The following is a 24,740-nucleotide window of genomic DNA, read 5'->3' as shown; positions in this document are numbered from 1 at the left end:
ATTTACAGTCATCTGTTTCTGATGGCAGATCTATACAAAGATTACCAAGAAATATTCTTCACCTAATAGTGTTAGAGGGCGATCTCACAGCATTTCATAAAATTGCAGCACATTAGGTGCCGTTTGTTTACCATTGTTTGATGTTGGCACCTATGAAATTACAAACTTTTGCCCATATTTGAATCATGCTTCAAGATAGAAGAAAATTATTTTTCTGTCAGTCTCACACAGAAGAGAAGATGGGAGAGAGGGAGAGAGAGAGAGAGAGAGAGAGAGAGAGAGAGAGAGAGAAAGAGAGAGAGTGTCTTATTCTGACATGCCTGGTTCCTCTTAAAACAAAGAAATCCAATAATATACCAATATAGTGTCATTATATACCTTTGTGGTGCGTGTGTATGTGTGTGTGTGTGTGTGTGTGTGTTTACATGAATTTTTGTGCATGTGTTTATGTTTAGCACACACACGTATGTCTGTGTGTGTAAATATAACATCTACTTAATCACCTGCTATTCTTTCTGGTGAGAATTTTAGAAGTTCATTCAACATTATCCACATAGTGTGTGTGTGTGTGTGTGTGTGTGTGTGTGTGTGTGTGTGTGTGTGTGTGTGGTGTGAGCATGTGTGCATATTGGTGGGTGTTCACATGAATGCTTAAATGTGTGTGTGTGTGTGTGTGTGTGTGTGCATTTGTGAGTTTGCTGTCAATATAAAATATATTTATTTATACTTTATCAAATTATTTCACAAAGCTTTCATCTTAACAGATACAATGATAATTCACTAATGGTTTATTTTTTTCCTTGAAACACATAACTGTAACCACCACCACCACCACCACCACCACCACCACCACCATCACCATCACCACCACCATCAATATCAGCAGCAGCAAGAAAATTAAATTTCAAGTTATTTAAGGAAGTAAATAGAACAAGGATTTTATTCTATTCATTATTATTATTATTATTATTATTATTATACATTTTGATAGAAAGAATTACTGGAGAAGGTGGTTTCAATGGTTTAATTCTGAAGTCTTAGTTTCTATCTGAATTCTACAGATAGTAGAAGGTGGAGCTCTAATCTGACTGCTCAACCCGCTCAAAATAGCAGCTAAAATCTTTCAAACCAGAACATTATTTCATGAAGAGTGAAAGTGACATGTTCCATCATCAGTGTCTCCAGTCTTACCAGTGTTACCAGTCAAAGAATGTCTGCAAATGCTATGGGTATTGCTTATTTCTTCAAACCAAGCAACGAACATACACACATACATAAGTATATAACATTTTCAAAGTCAATCATTTGACAACTGCTTGACATAATAATTGCTTACATGCAACAATATCCTAGAAATGTGAAATGTGAAAAAAAAAGAAACAAAGAAAAAACACCTGATGTCACATAATATATGTGTGTTGTTAAACATTTTTGGGCTGTAGTATCTTGTCCAGGGAAAGTCCCTTTAGAGACGTAGCGTTTTAAAAAACAAAGTATACTTTAAAGCGAAGCAATACAAATGTCTCCAGAGGTAAACGAGACTGACAATGATGACAACAAAAAAAAAAGAACAAAAAATCTATAGATCTTATCAAAACTTTCAATAGGCGCAGGAGTAGCTGTGTGGTAAGTAGCTTGCTTACCAAACACATGGTCCCGGGTTCATTCCCACTGTGTGACACCTTGGGCAAGTGTCTTCTACTATAGCCTCGGGCAGACCAAAGCCTTGTGAGTGGATTTGATAGACAGAAACTGAAAGAAGCCCGTCGTATACGTATATATATGTATGTATGTGTATGTGTGTATGTGTTTGTGTGTTTGTGTTTGTCCCCCCAACATCGCTTGACAACCGATGGTGGTGTGTTTACGTCCCAGTAACTTAGCGGTTCAGCAAAAGTGACCAATAGAATAAGTACTAAGCTTACAAAGAATAAGTCCTGGGGTCGATTTGCTCGACTAAAGGCGGTGCTCCAGCATGGCCACAGTCAAATGACTGAAACAAGTAAAAAGAGTGAAAAAGAGTAATCGTGTTACTTTCTTCTAAACATTATAAGATTCCCTATATCTTGGTTGAACCTGAGTTCTTTATCCTTTAAGGTGGGCGAGCTGGCGGAATCATAAGAACACCGGTCAAAATGCTTGGCGGCATTTTGTCCGTCTTTATGTTCTGAGTCGAAATTCTGCTGAGGTTGACTTTGCCTTTCATCCTTCTGGGGTTGATAAAATTAGTACCAGTTAAGTACTGGGTCAATGTAATCGACTTACCCATATATAGTACATATCCATTTTATTTACATTTTCATGACATCATCACATCCTGACTATGATAAAGGATGGAAGTTATTAAAAGGGGTGGGTCAATTTTGTCACCATGGATTCTTATTTTTCGGCATGTGCTTGTGTGTGTGTGTCCGTACTTCATACCCACAAGGCATCCCAAAATTGCTGGCCTTGTACCAAAATTTGAAATCAATATTATAAGCTTTCCCAGAGATAAAGTTTTGTTGTGTTCTTTTAAAAGAATGAAGTTAACATTAACTAGAAGTGGTACTTACTTGCTCAAAATCTAGAGAAAGATTTCATGGATTTTTTTTTTGTTGTTTTTGGTTTTTTTTTACATTGCTTACATGATCCAAAGGAGGTTTATACTTACCTGAAATGAAAAATGTAAAAGGATTTAGAACAGCAGAAAAATATAAATACAAGTTATGATTTCTCATTTTGTTTCAATCTTAAAACTAAAATGGTAACAAACCAGCATTTAAGACTATTTAGTGGAAGTCAAGCAGATTATAGTATTATTACAATACATAATATTTTAAAACTTATTTTAATTTATTTTGGTCTACAGCAATAATATAGCAAACAAGCTGTACTCTTTATTTCTTCCAGACAATAAATTGAAACTACTTATCGGAATTTATATTCATATAAAAGCTAGATTTATGTAACTTTCACAGCAAATTAATAAAATACTACAGTTGCTACACACATTTTTTAAAGGATTTTTATGTAAGTATATAACAAAGAAAACTTCTCATAGCTAGTATTTATAAAGAAAAAAAAAACAGAAAAACTTAGAAAAAGAAACTAACAAATATAAATATGCCAGAAGTTCAGACAATTCTGGAATGCAGCTAAAATTTTCAGAAATATTCACCTTCAGAAAGCAAAGCAAGAAACTACAATATACAAAATAACGCATTCATATCATATAAAATACACACACACACACACACATACGAAAGAAACAAAGACATTCATGCTTAAAAAATTATATGCCTATATTTAGGCAACATAGCTAATAGGTTTAAACATATAATATTGACACATAGCCTCGCCTCAATCTACTTGATTGGAAAATAGTAAGAGCTATCATTAAAGGAAGTATGAATATTTGCTGCTGCAACTTCTAATGGTAATACTGAAATTTGCAGACCTATCCAACCAAGACCCAGCTTTCAATGACAGTTCATTATTTTATACTTCAACACTAATTACTGGATTATAGATTTCATCTGACATTTAAGTCTTCACCAATAACATATCAAACAATATTTGGAACTGATAAAGTATATATATATATATATATATAAAATCAAAATAATAAGATGAAGAAATACTCTAAACACATCTTTAATAATCAGTTACAATTGTTTCTCTACCAACTCTCTCTTGCAATGCCAGTTTAAGCAATCTTTGAAGTGAAAATTTACATAATATTTGCCGTTTTAGACATTAGAGTTGCATTTCATCAGACTTGCATCAAAGGTGTGTTCTTACATTGTGTATCTTCCAAACATTGCTTTTTTTTCTTGCTTTTATTGGAAGGAAACAAAAAGTAAATGAAAGTATGGTTAGGGAATGAATAATTAGGATAGAGATCATGTCGGAATGAAGGAAAGAAAGAAAGAAAAGAAGAAGAAGAAGAAGAAGAAGAAGAAGAAGAAGAAGAAGAAGAAGAAGAAGAAGCAGAGGAAGAGGAAGCAGAGGAAGAGGAAGCAGAGGAAGAGGAAGCAGAGGAAGAGGAAGAGGAAAGAGTAGAAGAGGAAGAAGAAGAAAAGGAAGAAGAAGAGGAAGAGGAGGAAGAAGAAGAAGAAGAAGAAGAAGAAGAAGAAGAAGAAGAACAACAACAACAACAAGGAGGAGGAAGAGGTCGGGAGGTTAAGGGCATTAATAAATGAGGGAAAGATTTATTAAAGAGTATTTCTTTGTCTTATCATTTGGATTATAGCTTATTCTTCGCTATACCCACACAGCAGTTTTACTGTCGTGAAACCAGGATTTTCTACATTTGAAGAATTTCGGTATTAGTCTGGAATCTGACAATGTTGATTGCCCAGTACTCGAAAGGAGTACTTCTCTGGAAATACCCTTCAATTATCCCCCACCAGAACCTAATATATATAGTACTGCCTGACTGGCTTTCGTGCGGGTGACACGTAAAAGCACCCACTACACTCTCTGAGTGGTTGGCATTAGGAAGGGCATCCAGCTGTAGAAACTCTGCCAAATCAGATTGGAGCCTGGTGTTGCCATCCGGTTTCACCAGTCCTCAGTCAAATCGTCCAACCCATGCTAGCATGGAAAGCGGACGTTAAACGATGATGATGATGATGATGATATAATAGAACAGAGAGAACACAACAAATGGAAACCATCAAAACAAAACATGCGGGAAAAATGGACAATAGCACAACAAATGGCAAATAGGACAAAAACAAGATACATGGATCATTTGCAGCCGATTACCTCTTCGGTCAGAGTCCAGAATGTCTTTGTAGTACATATATACATGCGTATATAAGTATCTGTGTGTGTGTGTGTGTGTGTGTGTGTGTGTGTATAAATAATAGAAGTGCATATTTATGCATGTATATAAATATGCATATACACACAGGCAGCATTATCATCAACATCTTTCTAACATCCACTATTTGTTAAAGCATATTTTCTATGGCCAGATGGGTGCCTCTCCTGTCACCATCTCTCACTTGTTTCCAAGCTAAGATTCCTACCAATGTGCTTCAGCTCTCTCTCTCTCTCTTTTTCATGTAATAGCTGAAATTTAACTTAATTATAAAATCTTATGCCAGTAGCAGTGGATGAAAGCCAAATGTTGGTGAAAGAATTGATATTAATTTTGAGTAAATGAATGGGGAAACTAGAAGACAACAAAAAGGAAATAATTAATATACAACCCTTTTACATTCTGCCCTGTAAATCAAGCACAAACCTAAACAATAAAACCACAAATAATTTCTCTAGGTTTTTCACATACATTATCAACAGAATAATCAAACTGGCAAAAACAAACCAGCTGAAAATAAAACAGAGACTTGGTTGCTTTTCTGTGGCATTATTTCCAAACTTTAAATTTTTCATTTAGTTGCCGAGAGAATCTCAGAACTTTCCACAATTGAACTTTTGATAGAGCAATCAGTAGCAGAACTCTTAGTTCTTCTAATGGGGCACGGGTTGTTGGACATGGCTAGGGCTAATAACGAAAACTCAGCATGGCATCAACATCCTTTCATTGATTATCACAGAGAAAATTAAATCTACTGTTCCAAACTGGGATCAAAGATGTTATCTCTACTTTACAGTTTGCTATATTATCACCGACTGACTATAGATAACCTAATGTCCCTTTAACATATGAATTTATCATGAAGTTGGCTGAGTGACAGAGAGGTAGAGAGAGAGAAAGAAACAAAAGAAAGACATCGTTTGTGAAGGAGGTGCATGCATGCATACACATGCAGCTCATTCTTTCTTTCTTTCTTTCTTTCTCCCCACCCCTCACTTCTTTATCCACCCCACCCATCACTTCTTTATCCACCCCACCCCCTCTCTCTCCATAGTAGTATACTTTTTTTTTTGGGTTTATTTTTGTTAACAACTATAAAACTCCTGTTTGACATATTTTTGCTCAACCTCTGATGTATCCTTTAAACAGAGTTCAGATAAATAAAGAATTTAGAATATATATATTTATATAATAAATAAATAAATACAGAAGTTGTATTCTGTTCATTAAAAAATCATTAAGCTACTGCAAAATATGACACACATTTCATGACAATAACAAAAAAAAAAACAAAAAAAAAAACAAGAACACCACCCAACATGGCCAGTAGGTTCTGAGAGGTAAACTCTCAAAATTCATTCAATTTACTGTTGGGTTTTAAAAAGGAGAGATTTAAGGATAGTGTAAATATGTGTCCTTGCTTTTGTTCTGATCAATGAAAACAGAGACAAAGAATGTATTGTGAGATACTGGAAACTGACAAATTGGTAGGAGACTGAGGCATGATGAGATGATAAAACTTAGTGTATTAAAAATAAATAAAAGAAAAGAAATGAAGAAATTGCAAGGTAGTCAAGCATGAATTTGTTATAAAGATCAATTCAAAAAGTACTGACAGAGTGAGTGTGAGCTTTGTGTACTATGAAAATACTGGTGTTTCGCCAGTTCGACCACAGTGATTAATGACTTAGGTAATAACTTCAATTGACCAGTCAGCAATGACCAATTTTTAATGTAGGCACAAGTCAAAGAAGATTCTGAGCATCCTCAAAGCCAAATCATCTTTCATCCTTATGACCATCCATACAAGTAATATCACTGCCCAGTGGCTCCACCCCCTACTATTACCTTCCTCACCAAATGAAACCACAGCCCTACCCACTCTATGACTACCTATGCTTCACAACTAATATCACCACTGACATCGACATACCTATCCGCAAGAGGAAGATCATCAATATTACAAATATTGGTAGTTGATTGAGATTGTGCATTCATATGTGTACGTATATATACACAGGCACACAAGTGCAGGCAGTGTATAAGGACAAAACAAGACAAAATATATACATGTGGGTGGAGTGTGCACATATGTGCATATGTACATGCTTATATATGTGTGTGTGTATGTGTATGCACATATAGGAATATATGCATGTGTATATATGTGTGTATGTGTATATATATGTACATATATATATATATATATGCACATACACACACACATATATTCATTGAGGCAGAATTTTTTACTGCTAGTCCTTCTTCGTGTGGAGGCACAATGGCCCAGTGGTTCGGGCAGAGTACTCGTGGTCGGAGAATCACAGTTTTGATTCCCAGACCGGGCGTTGTGTGTGTTTATTGAGCGAAAACACCTAAAGCTCTACGAGGCTCCGGCAGGGGGTGGTGGTGACCCCTGTTGTACTCTTTCGCCCCAACTTTCTCTCACACTTTCTTCCTGTTTCTTGAGTAACACTGCGATGGACTGGTGTCCTGTCCAGCTGGGGGGAACACATACATCATAGAAACCGGGAAAACGGGCCCATGAGCCTGGCTAGGCTTGAAAAGGGTGCATAAATAAAATAAAAGTCCTTCTTCGTATCACCTTCCCTCACTGGTTTCCTCATAGCCAGACATGTTTTGACAGAAGATTGGAAACAAACGACACTACTTGTTAGACAGTAAATGTCATTTACAACTATCACATGATGCCAAGACAAGTAGAGACACACACATATGTACACACACACATAAATATGTCTGTGTGTGTGTCTGTCTGCATGCGTGCATGTGCATGCATGCACTTATTAAGCAATATGTGTTTATGCACAATACAGTGTAAATTAGAAGGACAGAAATAGGCTTAAATATTATAAGCCTCACTGTGCATTAAATAAGAATGTATCTTTCAATATTGCTTATATGAAGGAAAAAGAAAGAGAGACTCTCCTAATAGATCATTGTGTGATTTGTTGATATTCTTGTCAGGAATAAAGTTAACACCGTGGGTGGATGGGTGGGGAGTTGCCTAACTTGCATAATTGTGCTTTCTGATAGCTCGTAATTAATTAAACAATATCTCTTTATGAACTATACAGCATAAATTAGAAGGGCTGAAACAAATATAAATAGATATAATTTTTTTTTGATTAATGGCAATCAGTAAAAAAGCACAAATATGCAAATTAGGTCCTCCACTGCAGTGCTATTCCAATTCATGATTAGCTTATAGGCAGCTAATCCATACTGTTGGTTTGGAAGGAAACTCAGAGTGTCTTCTCTGAGTAGTGATCAGCAATCTGTGAAATGGATTAACACAGACTGTTAATCTGCAGATCAGTAGCATAGATTGTGTTTATATTCTTAATTAACCCGCAGCTGTGCTTTATAATATGTATACATATACACACACACATATATATATACATACGCATATGCATGCATACATATATAAACAAGCATATATATGTATACATATATCTATATACACACATAGATGTATATATACTCATAGTATCTATGTATATCTGTATGTGTGTCCATACACCTCTATGCATACAAATACATTTTCATACAGACACATAAGCACATTACACACAATGGTAAATATTTATCTATATAGATAGATATGTACACAAACACACACATTTATATATATACACATACTTACATACATGCATATAAATATATATATTCACATAAATACTTGCATGTACATATATACACATGCGTATTGGTAGCTGTACCAAGACACACAAGCTTACATACCTAAATTACAAGAGCTGTAAACAAATTCTGTTTTGAACATCTAACATTACTTTTCTACATGATAGCCTGTTGCATACATTTCCACACACCTGCACATACATTTCGTGTACACCCATGCATATATATGTGCATTATGCATTATATATATATATATATATATATATATATATATATATATATAGATATATATAGAGATATATATATATATATAGATAGATAGATAGATGGATATGTATGCGTTTGTGCATACATAAGGTACACACACATACACACACACTCACTGCAATGAACTTTCAGAGAATTAAGAATAAGTGGATTGTGATGTAGCAACAGCAGCAGCAGCAGCAGCAGTAAATAGTAATAGTAGGTGCAGCAGTAGCAACACCAGCAGCTATAGTAATGGTTTTAGCGGCAACAGAAACAGCAGCAGTCACATGCTTAAGGTACAGTACTATAAGACACGGTAAGTAGTAGTAGTGGTAGTAGTAGCCGAATAACAGGTAACAATGTCGTAGTAAAATGTCTATTTAAAGATTAGATTGAGAGATGGATGGTAAGGTCAGATAAGGAGGTGGAGGAGGATGAAGATGAGGCGGAAGGAATGATAGATATATAGATAAAGAAGAGGAGGAGAGAAAGTGGTAGGTATTTGAAGATAGACAGCCTAAACTACCTTTCTTTCCTCAAATACATGCATGGAGATGCTTACACATAAATATAGATATATGTTGAACCAACAAAGAAGCCATTATATGCTTGCTTATTCTGCTAGAAATAAAAGCTAAATCTCCCTCAATTGACACATAATCATCTTGGAAAAGGACACATTGGATAACATAGTCCTGGATTCCCTGTGCATTGAGAAAGACAAAATGGTCGTGGCTGGAATGTGATTGGTCATCATAGGTCTGCTCAATCAAGGTTGACCTAGGGTGAAATAACCTCAATGCTTTTGCGTATGCATCTCTGTCTGTGTGTGTATGTGTTAGCGTGTGCATATGTATTCATGAGTATGTGTATATATATATATATATATATATATATGTTGTTGTACTTGGGGATGGTCATATTGCCAGTTTAGCCAATAAATATATATATATATAGATATATATATATATGTGAATATGGTGACAAGGACATCAAGTCATAAAAAAGCCTGCATCAATGAATTGTCTAGCCCATGAAAGCATGGAAAAGTAGGCATTAAAATGGTGATGATGAAACACACACACACACAAACATAATTACACACACATACACTCATTGTTTATACAGATATTTATATTCTTTTACTGGTTTAGTTTAGTTTTTTTAAACTCAGTAGGAGAAAAGTAAAATCTAATCTGAACAGGATTTGAACCCAGATTGCAACTATACATGTGTAAAACTGCTGGCATCCATACATACAGATTTGTCCATTGCAGGTGTTGGTGCCATATAAAATGCATTTGTGCCAGTGCTGCATAAGTGTACCCATGCCAGTGGCATGTAGAAAGCACCCAACACACCCTGTAAAGTGGTTAGCATTAGGAAAGGCATCAAGCCATAGAAACCATGCCACAACAGACAACTGGAGTCTTGACAGCTCCCTGGCTGGCCAGCACCTGTCAAACTGTCCAACCCATGCCAGCATGGAAAGCGGACTTTGAACAATGATGATATTAATGTATGAAAATATCTTAGTTTATAATGAATAGATTTCAGCAGATTTAATTAGTTAAGACAATTAAAAAAACAGAACAGCTAAGGTTCATTATGGCCTATTTTAAAGAACAGGCTCTCTCTTTCTATAATGGAAGCTTGTCTGCAAAGTTGAGCCACAGCATCAATGAAACATTAACTTACAATGGACGTTTGACAATGGAGAACCTAGTCTAAGAAAATCAGTAATACCAAAAAAATAAAGTGATTGTTTGCAATGGGAAAATATTGGGTTCTATACAAAATCCTCATAAGCACATTATATCACATACTTTTACAACATATACACTTGTATAATACCACAAACACCATCTCACACACAAACATAATATACCATACACACACATCTGGTTAGACAAACCATGTTCTTGAAATACTTACATACAATACACACCTAAATGCTATACAACTCACATACATACAATTCATACCATATGCACACTATGCTACAAATGCGCTTACACACATGCAATCTTGATATTTTTATCCTGTAGTATTCGTTTCTACATATTCTATATATTTCTATACTAAACACACCAATGACAAGTTCTATTCTATATCTCAGATAACCCATTCTGTATTACCAACTCTACACAATTGTCATAAATTTAAAATACAGTAAATCTGGTGTATTGTTAATGTAAAGTACTTGAGAAATTGAATATATTACATATCTGCCGGCACATACATGCTTATATACATACATACATCCTTAGGTATTTTAAATAAGATGTGAGAAACTGTGTCTAAATATGCATGTCTATATAAATGTGCATGCCAACAAAAATGTGTATGCAAACGTATATAGAGATAGATATATGTCTATTCACATGCGCATATATTTCTGTAAATGGTTTAACTATGTATAAATGTAAATGCATAGATTCATGCTATTTAATGCGCATTTATGCTAAGGTAAATGACTATGTATGCACACATGCATACAAGCACACACACTCATACATATATGCAGTGCATGTATGTGCGTGTGTGTGTGTTTGTATGTGTGCAACCAGTGTTTCTATCATGAATGTGATTAAGCACCTATGAGCAATATGTCTACATGCATGCTGGCATGCTAGTGTGAATATATAGGCTTATGCTTATGTCTGCATGCTGCTTGTCAAATGTGTGTTTCTGTTCTGCTCAATGTCACTGAATGAAACCCATGATTATGCGCAGCTACAACTTTTAACTCAGACTGCAATCAACAGCAGACACTGTCAGTCTCATATATTCACCGAAAGAATAAGCGCGAATAAATATCCATTAATGACCGTTATTAATCTTTTCTACATTCATTTTACAGTTTTAAATGTATGTTACTAACTGTAATTTTACCGTCTCAATTCGGCCGCTCGGTTGCTAACCATAATTTTACTGTCTCCATTCTGATGAGTTGCTAACTGTAATTTTACTGTCTCCATTCCAGTGGATTGCTAACTACAATTTTACTGTCTCTATTCCAATGGGTTGCTAACTGTAATTTCACTACCTCCATTCTGCTTCTTAGTTGCTAACTGCTATTTTACTGTCTCCATTTTAGGGATTGCTAACAGCAATTTTATTTACTGTCTCCACTTTAATGGGTGGCTAACTGTAATATTACCATCTCCATTTTGATGGGTTGCTAACTATAACTTTACTGTCTCCATTCTAAGGGTTGCTAGCTGTAATTTTCTAGTCTTTATTCTGATGATTTACCAAATGTATGCAGTCTCGTTTTCTCTATTCAGATGTGTTACGATCTGTAATTTTACCATCTCCATTCTGTCTAGTTGCTAATAGCAATTGCTACCATATCTATCCTGTTAATAACTGTAATATCATTATCAATCTGTGTTGGTATTGCTAACTATAATTTCACAGGCGCTGCACATTGCTATGTACAGAGTTAATCTTCCTCCATCACCTATAACTTTACCAATTCCATCCACCTTCCAGCTCAAATTCCATTTTGCTCCCTTTAATCTTCTTATAACTATTTATCTATTTACATTAATAAATCGTAACTTGAAAGTTTCTATTTATTGCTGTAGATATCAATAATTTATAGATTTCTACTTGGCTCAGTTGCAAACTATAATTTCATCATTACATTTCACTCTTGTTGCTAACAATTTCAATTTTTCTTTACTGTTCATTTCCACTCCTGTCACTATCAGTTGCTATCTGGCTTTCCTTTATACACTATAGCTTAAATGTAATTCTTTGTTTCTGCTGTTAATTTCAGGCATGCCCCTGATTACACAAGTGTTGCATTCATGAAAAATCTTGCCATAATGCAGAATTCTGTAACAGGAAATGTATTTTACTATTTACTTCTATGTAACATAGTTAAAGGAAAAGTAGGTTCCATGTTAAGCAAAATTTCCAGGTCTGTCATACTTCCATAACATGAGGCATGACTATAATAGTTTATAGCTATGCTTTTATATGGAAGACAACAACAAAAACTATTTAAAAAAAATTTATGCTGCTGGTAGCTGTTTGGCTCTTAGGTACTATATCTTCTCTTTCTTTCCCCCTCTATCACCTGTTCTCTCTCTATTCCATTGCATATCATCTCCACCCAAATACACCCAATGTATTTGTTTCTTCTCTTCTCATCACTTCTACAATGTCTTGCTTCCAGACCCACTCAAACCACCTTATTTGACCTTTTCTCCCCAGAATGTAAAGTCTCTGAAAGTACATCATCACCAATATATTCCCTGAAGCAATAGATGAAATTCTAAATGCATATCATATGATCAATGTGACCAGTCTCAGAAAATCAGCAAAAGTGATAAGCACTACCACACAACACCAAACAAAGCTTCAATAAATAAACAAATGTTAATTCAAAAAAAAAAAGGAGTGAGTGATAGGATGTATTGTGAATACATCCTGACCTGTGAGAGGTTCTTAAGAGTTCTGGTTTTGTGGTACAAAAGAAACAACCAGCTTGGACTGAATGTCAGACTTCTACAAGTAACATTTCTAGATCTGGTAACTATTCTTCAACATTTTGGCAAAATATAACAATTCATAATAGAAAGTTATTTCCCTAAATGCAACAAAACATAACAATTACACCAGATTCTAACTCACAGACTATGAACAGAGATAGCCTAATACCTTTAGTCAACCTTCCTATACAATATTTATGACTCTATAAACTCTTTATGTTTATTTGCAAAACACACACACATACACAAAAGAAACAAGTTCAATGCTTTCCATAACCAACAAGACCAATTTGTATAGATGCCAGGATTTTTTACCAGACAGTTGTAGTTAATGATGCTTAACTTCAAGTCAGCCTTAACCCTACATCTATTTTCAAAAGTATTCCAAGCCATGACCATCCCTTTTTCAATTCAGACAGAATTGTCTTGGACAGACAGTAAACTATCCAATATGTCTTTTTTTAGCAGATGATAGTGCGATTTGATAGAGATTTGGTTGCTATGTCTAGCGTGTCAAATGACTGTAAAGCGGTTTCCTCACTGACTCATTATACTGACCACTTCTTTCATGTCATGCTGAAAGGAGCAACCAATGGATATTGAACTAAAGGTTTCTCCTGGTGTGATGTCTCCTTGTTATATCAGTTTGCAGTGCATTTATTCATGGTTAGGTTAAACATACTAACAGATAAAGCTCCACACTATCTTTAAAAGACAATTCATAATTGAATATGAAACCATCCTTAGTATCGACTAGCAACTGCATAATACTCTTTTACCTGTTTCAGTTATCCAATTGTGGCCATGCTGGAGCACCGCCTTTAGTCGAGCAAATCAACCTCAGGACTTATTCTTTGTAAGCCTAGTACTTATTCTATCGGTCTCTTTTGCCGAACTGCTAAGTTATGGGGACGTAGACACACAAACATAGCCATATATATATATATACATATATACGATGGGCTTCTTTCAGTTTCTGTCTACCAAATCCACTCACAAGGCTTTGGTCTGCCTGAGGCTATAGTAGAAGGCACTTGGCCAAGGTGCCACGCAGTGGGACTGAACCTGGAACCATGTGGTTGGTAAGCAAACTACTTACCACACAGCCACTCCTACGCCTAATAGTTAATCTTTTTGATACCAACCCAACTAAGACCACCCTGTTTTGAAATGATCTAAACCAAAACTTCCTATCAACCTTCCATGTAAATCTATGTTCCATTTTAATAATGGTGAAAGTTATTTTTATTAAACTCTTCTTCATTTGTAAAATTAACTGAAACAAAGACTTGTGTGTTTCAACAGAAATTTAGTATCAAAAAGGTTAAGCATCAAATTATCATTATGGACGACAGAGAGTATAATGCGATTATGACAAAAAGTAGTTGAAAGAAAATATACATAGCATAATCTAAATACATATAGTAGCAGAATCTAATTAAAATAGATTAATACTACTTTATTTGCTCTAAGCATAAACATTATATACTAACATCTATTGTAAATGAAAGAGTCATCTCTGCCAATAAGTAAACGCAGACAAAGATTTTTACTGATATGCACATTATGTTTCTTTAATAATTTGGCAGGATTATTAATGCCATACTCCTATGAAATGTTAATTAAACTAGCCTGTGGTATCTCTCGCTTTCTCTTATTTTCTCTCTCACTCCTTCTCTCATCCATGTATTTATGAATCTGTCTATCAATAAAAATTCTTTTATACTTTTGATAGTTGTAGTCAAGTGACAAACCAAGGTACCATCTTCTAGAGCAGGGGTTTTCAAACTGTGGTCCGCAAGGACAAGACAGAGGGTCCGCAAGGACAAGACAGGGGGTCCGTAGACAGCAAATACTTTTTATGGGCAATTTGATTTTATATATGTTTTTTAATCGAAATCTTTTAATTGACAATAAACCTATTTGTTAAATACTGCTAAATAAATAAATATAAAAATATGTTATTTTAAGCAAATATTTATGTATAAATTTCATAAGCGTTTACAAGGGGGTCCCTAAGGTAAAGCCTGAAATATAAAGGGATCCGCAAGTCAAAACGTTTGAAAACCCCTGTTCTAGAGTACAGCTGATTACATCAATTCCAGAACATATCTAATCAAACTCAGAAAAAGGAAAAAATAAAGTGAACCAGGTTGAGATTTGAACACTGAACATAAAAGGACACAGCAAGTACAACAAATTATTTTCTCCAACACTCTACCAATTTGCCATTTACTTTCTATATTGATCATGGATAGATTTCAATTGATATTCACTTTGTAGTTTCTTAGAAACATTGTACGAGTATCAAAATCACATTTCTATTTGTCAACAAATGCAGGCACGGTTGTAGGAACTGACATAAATGTGTGGTTAAGAAGTTCACTTCTTGACAATGTAGTTTGTGGTTCAGTCCCACTGTGCAGCACCTTGGGCAATCAATTTTTCTTATAATCCCCATCCAACCAATGACCTTAAGAGTGAAACTGTGAGGAAGCTACAAATAGATATATACACACACAACATAAATATATATAATATATATATATATATATATATATATATATTATGATGATGGCTGTCCACTCGTGACCGAGGAAGACCATTGCTGACCTTCAGGAACATTGTACACTATAGAACTAACTTATATTTTGCATTTGCGGCTCTGTTGGTGGCTAATGAGCCCAGCTCTTGACAAGCATACACGATTGCAAACATTGCAAACCAAGCTTACCCCTTTCACTACACCAGCAGTGCGCTTTCGACACACACATGTATGCAGCATGTGTGTGGGCAAACTGTGAGAGGTTCATGTGTGTAAATGTCATTTTGGCATGTTCACCTTAGCAGAAGAAGACAGTGACATAGTTTGCTTTCTCCTGAGAATAATTGCTCTGCAGTTCAGCAGACGTGTGATGCAGATGGAATGTAAAAATATTTTACTTGAATAAACAAGAAAGGGTTGGCAATAGAAAAAGCATCTGGCCATTGAAAATCTGCTTCAGAATTTCATCTAATCCATGCTAGCATGAGAAAACAGACATCATGATGATGATGATGATGATCAATAATCTTTGCTGCATCTTTCTTTTTCATGTCTATCAATCTATCTATTTCATCTAAAGTCGATGATTCACTATCACTATTCTGTGTTTCTTGCTTGTGTGCATTCATCCAAATCACCTGCATGAATGCACATAGTAAAAGACTTGGAGTAGCGACATAGTGAATCACCTGCTTAGAATAAATAAATAGGATATTACATGAATTTAGAATTTTACTCTTACTTATATACCTGAAAGTGCATGCAGACACACTCACACACACAATAAAATGTAATTAATGAGTGAGATTACGTTATAGTTGCATAATTCACTCTTCAGGTGCACAAATAACCAACAGTCATTGTTATATTATTATTATACTATAATCAGCACTACCAAGCTGGTTCTGCGTACTCTCATTTCTTATATATGACAATCACTCACACACACACACATGGCTGTGCTTTAGGATTTTACTTCCCAACTTCATGATTCCATGTCAAGTCCAATTGTGTGACAGCTTGGGCAAATATCTTCTACTATAACCCAGGGTCAACCAAAGCCTTGTGAATGGTATATGATAACTGACAGAAGACTGTCATATGCACATGTGTGTCTGCACATGCGTGTCTGCTTACATTTGTGATTCCCCAAAATGTGCTGAGCTACATGCAGTGGCAATGTTGTCATTTCTGTCACCAACAATTCTTTGCTGGCTTTGCCTTTTAAAAGACTTGTGGAATAAGAGACTCTTATTTGAAAAAAAAAAAAAAAAAAAACAAATAAGGGTTTAATGACAGGAAAAGTATCCAGCAGTAAAACAATATAGTTATCTAACCCATGCTAACACAATAAAATGAACATAAAAATGAATGCATATATGTGTGTATATATATTGCATGTGGAAAAAGACTGTGACTTTGTAGTGCATAAATCTTTTAAAGAATGGATTCACTGGTTTTGACCTTCTGACCATAGCCTAACACATTCTAGCTGATTCATCACAGTGGTTAGCTATTAACAAAATTTCTTTAAATATAATAAATAATACATACAAGTTAAGGCATTAAAAAATAGCACTCAGCAAGTCTGCTAAAATATATTTCATGTATCAGATATGACATTGACTATGTTGTAAATTTTTAAAATCAATATTGCCTGCTCAATCTCTTGATGTAAGAAAACAAATGTTAAGAGTGGTACACTCAAATGAGTTGATACATTCTTTTGAAGATTTGTACACTACAAAGTGCAAATCTCAGGCTATTTCATCATGGAAAATATATACGTTGGAATGTATAAAAGTACACTTTAACTTTATTTTTTTACCCTTTTGGGCATTTCATACATGCATTACACACCCATATATCGAAAAACCTCTTTGAAGTCACTCAACCTGCAGCTAGAAGTAGCCAACAACTTTTAATTTACAGCTTACATCTTGACCCTTTAACATTTAAACTGACCATATCTGGCCCAAATATTTTATTTTCTTTATCTTCAAACTGGCCAGATCTGGCCTCTTGTATGTATTCTACAATGTCATTCTAAGAATCACAATCACATTGGTGAAATATAGAAACTGCAAGATAATGCCTAATTAATTAAAAACAATGTGAGTATATGAGCAGTACATTGTACAGAATAATATAAATGATAAAGGGTTAAAGAAAAAAAACATTGGATGATGTAGTCCTAGATACACTATGGCAGCAAAAAAAAAAAAATTATAGGATAGTCATAGATAAAATATCTGGTTGGTCTGCTGAACTGAAGTTAAATAACAAAAAATCTTACTACTACAACAGCCATACAAATATGCAACACATACATACATAGACTTGGATAGGTTATAAATCTACTTCCGCCAAAAGCTTTTACATCCTTTAAGATACTGTGTGAGAAATATTTACAATATAAACATCAAAAGAAAACAGTGAAATGCTTTAGACTGAACTGCCTATTCTTATAATTGAAGTGCTGATTGCTTGACAAGCTTTTATAAATTACCATCCATCTTCAAATCATTGACCAAAACTGGAAAAATAAATATTACAGGTAAGTTGTTGGATTTGTTTTATTCTGATGGTGCCATTGTTATTTTCTCTTCATCAAATGAAAAGTTTCTGTAGACATCTTACTTTAATCTTATAGTTGTATTTTCACAATTTCCATGTGTACTGTGCACAATCCACATTTACAAAACAGACTTTGTAGAAATCAAATCAGCCATAAACTTATTTTATTAAATTAAAACCTTTTCCCCACACACCTGAAAACTTCTATTATTTTTGTCTCTAAACCGTGATGGGTTTGAAGCAGGTTGGCTATTAATAGTTCAACAAGCATTTGCTTGTATTGAGTAAAGGTGGTGAGTCAGGATAGAACAGGGGAACCAAAAAAAAAACCCAAAAACCAAAAAACAAAAACCGAAAGAAGGAAAGAGAATAAAGTCTAGAAATGATCCGTTTTCCATAATGAAAATTGAAACAAAATAATATTCTACAGGTTTTTGTGTTTATTATTATATTTTTCTTTTTATCTCTCAAATTGACAAGTGAACAGTAATGGACAATGAAGGGAGACATAAGAAAGAGACAGCAGAGGGACCCCATCCAACCAGAATTGGGAGAAAAAAGGAAAAGACATCAGTTACATTACTGCTAGCATCATATACGGCAAGCAACCACAGTAGAAGCAAAAAGAGTTATTCTTTTTTTTTTTTTTTTTCAAGAATAAAAAAATTGAAGATTTTCAAAAGCCGGGAAAGCAACAAAACACACACACACACATACATAAAACACACAGACCTATAAATAAAAAGACAGAAAAAGTTTTCAATTCTATGACAGTTTTGTATCCCTTTGTCCCTCCCTCTCTCTCTCCCTCCCTACCTGTCTTTCTTTCTCTCTCTCTCTCTCCCTCCCTACCTGTCTTTCTTTCTCTCTCTCTCTCTCTCTCACACACACACACACACACACACACACACATACACATTCTTGGTTGCTTTCTATCTTTCTTTCGTGTCTCCGTTTTTTTTTTTTTTTTTTGTCTTCAATTTATAAGAAGTTTAGAAAATAATGATTCTTGTACAATTCCGATATATAAACAAGAGTATCAATGGAGAGTCATTGTGAGGAGAAGTTCCAGAGAGCCATGCGGGGATGCATACTGACAAATATCTTCTGTCAGAGAGATGACGGAAGAAACAGAGAAACAGATAACTTAATCTCCGAAGGATTTACTTTTCATAAAACAACAAAAAATGAAAAGGTTTCGTGAAATTCCTTCGAAAAAGCTTCAATTTGTTTCGAATATTCAAATGTTCCTGTTTAATATCCAGGCATTCTCTGAGGGATATCAATACAGAATTATTCTTTCTTTGTCTCCACTCTCCACCATAAACTACAGCCCCATTACGATGGGTGAGATTCATGTATGTCAACAACTACCTTGTGGTAAAGCTGGCAGCAGCAAGAAATCAAAAATTTCCCTAAAGATATACAGTTGTTAAATTCAGCATAATCAAAGGGGCACGCTGCCTATTTATTATCATTTCCTCTGCTATACTTCTATTGTAATCTTTACTATTATAGAAATAACAATATCTCGACAACAGCAATAACAAAAATGGCAGCAGCAGCAGCAGCAGGAGAAACAACAACAATAATGTTGGAAATAGCAGGAATAGAGTGGGGGGGAGAGAAGAAAAAAACAAAACAAAAAAAACTAGTAACTCTAACAAGCAACATCTATGACAATGCTAACAATAACAACAACAACGTTTGCTATGACATCAGTAGCAAGAAACATCAGCAATTGCAACAACAAGAACAACAACAACAACAACACCGATGACGGAGCAGGAAGAAGAAACGGCAGAAAGAAGACGCAGCAAACAATATGAAGGATAAAAACAAACTACGACAAAAACGACAACAAAAGATATAACAGCTGCAGCAGAAGCAGCAACAACAACAACAACAACAACAACAAAATGAAAAGAAAAGAAAAAAAAAACCAACATACATTCCAATAGTTTTCTTTTTAAGATGAAATTATTGAAAAGCAATGAATAAGATTCTTATCAAATATGGATATTTAATCCACTACCATCACCAAAGAAATTGTCAAGTTATTTATACACACACACACACACACACACACACACACACACACACATATAAGCATATCTATACATGTAAGTATTCCCACACCTACATATTTATCTATATACAGTTACACATGCACACACACACACACACGCACACACACACACACATATACACATATATATATATATATATACACACACACTTACACTCACACAACACTGCATATAATTACATTTATATATGTGTATATATATATATAATAATTTTATTCAGGTAGTATATATATATAATATATACATACATATATATATATAATCATTTTATTCAGGTATTATATATATATATATATATATATAATAATTTTATTCAGGTATTATATATATATATATATATATAGATATGTGCACACAAAATCACTATGTTTATATATTATAATATTAATCCTCATCTTCATTAACATATTACTGGCAACATATCCATAATTGCATGGGTCAGACAAGACTTTGTTCAGAACATTTTACAGACACTTGCTCATCCTATCACCAACCCTTACCGCTTTCCAAGCAAGGTAACATATCTTCAAACAATGTGTAACTTGGACATGCTTTTAAGGAAGATTGTAAAAAATTGATACTTTTTCATATGCGAAGTGACGTTTTGTTCACAGTCAGCATATATACATCAAGCCAAGAGCAATACAAACACACATGCACACACACACACACACACACACACACACATCCCTAGCTACAGTAGAGGATACCAATCAAGAGAGTCCAGGTAGTGATAGAAACCCTTAACACCATATAAAGTTAATTGCAGATTAAAACCGTTAGGTCATCGACTCAAAAAGCCACAGCCCACCAATGACCACATATAAGAAGTACAACATAGACCACAAAACCAAATTAGCAAAGGGAAGTCAAAGTTTTTATACATAAGAATAAAATCGATTAAAAATATAATAGAACAACATAAATAAATAAACTGCGATTAAAAAGTTGATTAAAAATATTATAGACCGGCACAGATATAGTGGAATAAAAATATATATATATATAGAAAAAATAATATAGAGAAAAAAAATAATACATAGGGAAAAGTAGTAAAATAGTTCATTCGTTGAGGTTATCATCATCATCATCATCATCGTTTAACGTCCGCTTTCCATGCTAGCATGGGTTGGACGATTTGACTGAGGACTGGTGAAACCGGATGGCAACACCAGGCTCCAGTCTGATTTGGCAGAGTTTCTACAGCTGGATGCCCTTCCTAACGCCAACCACTCAGAGAGTGTAGTGGGTGCTTTTACGTGTCCCACGCTCGAAATGGTGTCTTTTATGTGCCACCCGCACAAGCCAGTCCAGGGGCACTGGCAACGATCTCGCTCGAAAATCCTACAGGAGCCAGTCAGGCGGTACTGGCAACGGCCACGCTCAAAATGGTGCATCTCATGTGCCACCCGCACAAGAACCAGTCCAGGGGCACTGGCAACGATCTTACTTGGCTTGCCGGGTCTTCTCACGCACAGCACATTTCCAAAGGTCTCGGTCCGTAGTCATCGCCTCGGTGAGGCCCAATGTACGAAGGTCTTGCCTCACCACCTCAGCCCAGGTCTTCCTGGGCCTACCTCTTCCACGGGTTCCCTCAACTGTTAGGGTGTGGCACTTTTTCACGCAGCTATCCTCCTCCATTCTCACCACATGTCCATACCAGCGCAATCGTCTCTCTTGCACGCCACAACTGATGCTTCTAATGTTCAGCTTTTCTCTCAAGATACTTACACTCCGACGGGTATTCACATTGACATTACACATCCAACGGAGCATACTGGCTTCATTCCTTGCGAGCTTACGTATGTCCTCAGCAGTTACAGCCCATGTTTCACTGCCATGTAGCATGGTTGTTCGTACGCATGCGTCATACAGTCTGCCTTTTACTCTGAGTGAGAGTCCCTTTGTCGCCAGCAGGGGTAAGAGCTCTCTAAACTTTGCCCAGGCTATTCTTATTCTGGCAGCTACACTTTCAGCGCACCCACCCCCACTACTAACTTGGTCGCCCAGATAGCGGAATGAGATAGAAGTTGTTTCCTGTTTGTTTGCAGTCTTTATTGCACCTGAACATCTGCCACAAACAAAAACTAACTTGCTAGTTAACCTGCCTTTGATGTTGCTGCACCTCTTATGTGTCCATAGCTTGCACCGGGTACATCTTATAGAGTTACTACCTACTCCTTTTCTACATACTGAGCAGGGCCATCTACCTGAAGGGGTTTGTGTTTTATCTACCTTCCTACTTATTAGGATTTTGGTTTTAGCTCGGTTGACTCTAAGGCCCTTCAATTCTAGACCTTGCTTCCACACCTGAAACTTCTCCTCTAGTTCTGATAGTGACTCCGCAATTAGGGCAAGGTCATCAGCATAGAGGAGCTCCCAGGGGCAACCTGTCTTGAACTCCTCTGTGATGGCTAATAAAAGAAGTTTAAGTTTAAATTGTACGAAAGTTCATTACTTCCCTCATGACATCAAATTTAGCAGGTAAAATCCAATTTCATACTTCATACACAGGAATACCGAAGTACACGGGATGACATAATAACAGAACATCCAATGTGTAACAAAGTAAAATCCATATTTCACCATCAACATTATTTAAGTCCAAGAAAATCAAGGCACACAAGTCAATACATTAAACAAACATCCAGCAGGTAACATCGGTAAAGTCAATCCATATTTTAACATCATTTACAAAGGATTACAAATATAGGTCAGAATACAAACACAAAACACCTATGGCCATTTTGGGGGTATATCACCGTATTTAGAGCACAATAGAGCACAAACTAGTGATAACCCCCTCTTCAGGGTAAAGAACACACACAAATATCAACGAAGGCACCAGTCAAAAGATTGTAATTATGAGAGCAAGCTTAAATAAATAATATGGACTAGACCAAAAAAAAATTTTTAATTTTTAGTATACCCTTTAGAAAAGTCAGGCAGGTTTGGTAACTAAATAAAACTATTAGGTTTCAAATCCAACGTAAGCCATGATAAAAAAATAAATACTACCATTGTATCCATATTTTTATATCAATATTTTTGTCTTTTTATTTTTATTTTTAATTTTTATTTCTATCATTACTATTATTATCACCATTATTACCATTATTACCACTACTAATACTATTATTTTTGTTCTTATTTCTATTTTTATATAGTTTTAGGAAGGTGGAGGAAAATTTATGATTGCAAAAAGGGATTACCTCGATAAACTTATTCAAGGTTTTCGGTCCAAAAGACCTAACAAATAGAAAGGGATTCCCTAATGCATAATAAGCACTTGCTGATATTAGCCTTAAATTGGGGGGGGGGGGTGTTCTAGATAAGATTGTCATGCAGGTAAGAAGTGAGTGTTGTGGAATTATAATATTTCTCATTAGAAAAAGAACTCATGTGCGCCCTATACCTGGCTTTAAAATTCACTGAACTTCCAATATAAAACTTATTTCGTTTGTCCTCGTCTCTAACTACAAGAAAGTAGAAAAAGCTCACAATATATGCTGTAAAGTGGTTGGCATTACGAAAGGCATCCAGCCTTAGAAGCCATGCCAAAGTAGACAGTGTGGCACAATGCAGTCCTTGAATTCACTGGTTTCTGTATAAGAATACAACCAATGCCAACATGGAACATGGACACCAAATGATTACGATATAAATAATATGCGTGTGTATATATATATATATATATATATATATATATATATATATATATACACACACATATACAAACATATGTATGTGGGTATATATATATATATATATATATAAATATATATACGCACATATACATACACAAACACATACATATGTATATACAAGCCAGCAGGGAAAACAGACGTTAAAAGATCATGATGATGATGGTATACACACACACACACACACACACACACACACACACACACACATATATATATAGAACAGAAGAGTTGTAATTTTCCTCTCCTTTTCCATTTCTATTTCTATTTCATTTTTATCTTTCAAGCACATCTTCATGTAATGACATCTTCTGTAAGATCTCGGCAGAAACAATGTGATAGCGCCATATGTAATAACATTTAATGGAATGAGAATCTGTCATGGCTGCCAACACACTCAAACCCAGTCTTGGAGAATGGGGAGGAAGTGGACTGCTAAAAACTATGCTGTATTGTTATGTTTGTGTTATAATTGTGTCTGAGAAAGAAAATCTTTGACACACATGTAGCATTTATTGATTTCACTGCAATCTACTCGATTTAACTCTCTTTGGAGTTGTGGTACTGAGAAGCAGACACTAAGTTTTCAGTGTC

Source organism: Octopus bimaculoides, chromosome 13, assembly GCF_046866305.1.
Source record: "Octopus bimaculoides isolate indiv1 chromosome 13, ASM4686630v1, whole genome shotgun sequence".
Classification (NCBI taxonomy): Eukaryota; Metazoa; Mollusca; class Cephalopoda; order Octopoda; family Octopodidae; genus Octopus; species Octopus bimaculoides.
This window is presented reverse-complemented; position numbering follows the sequence as displayed.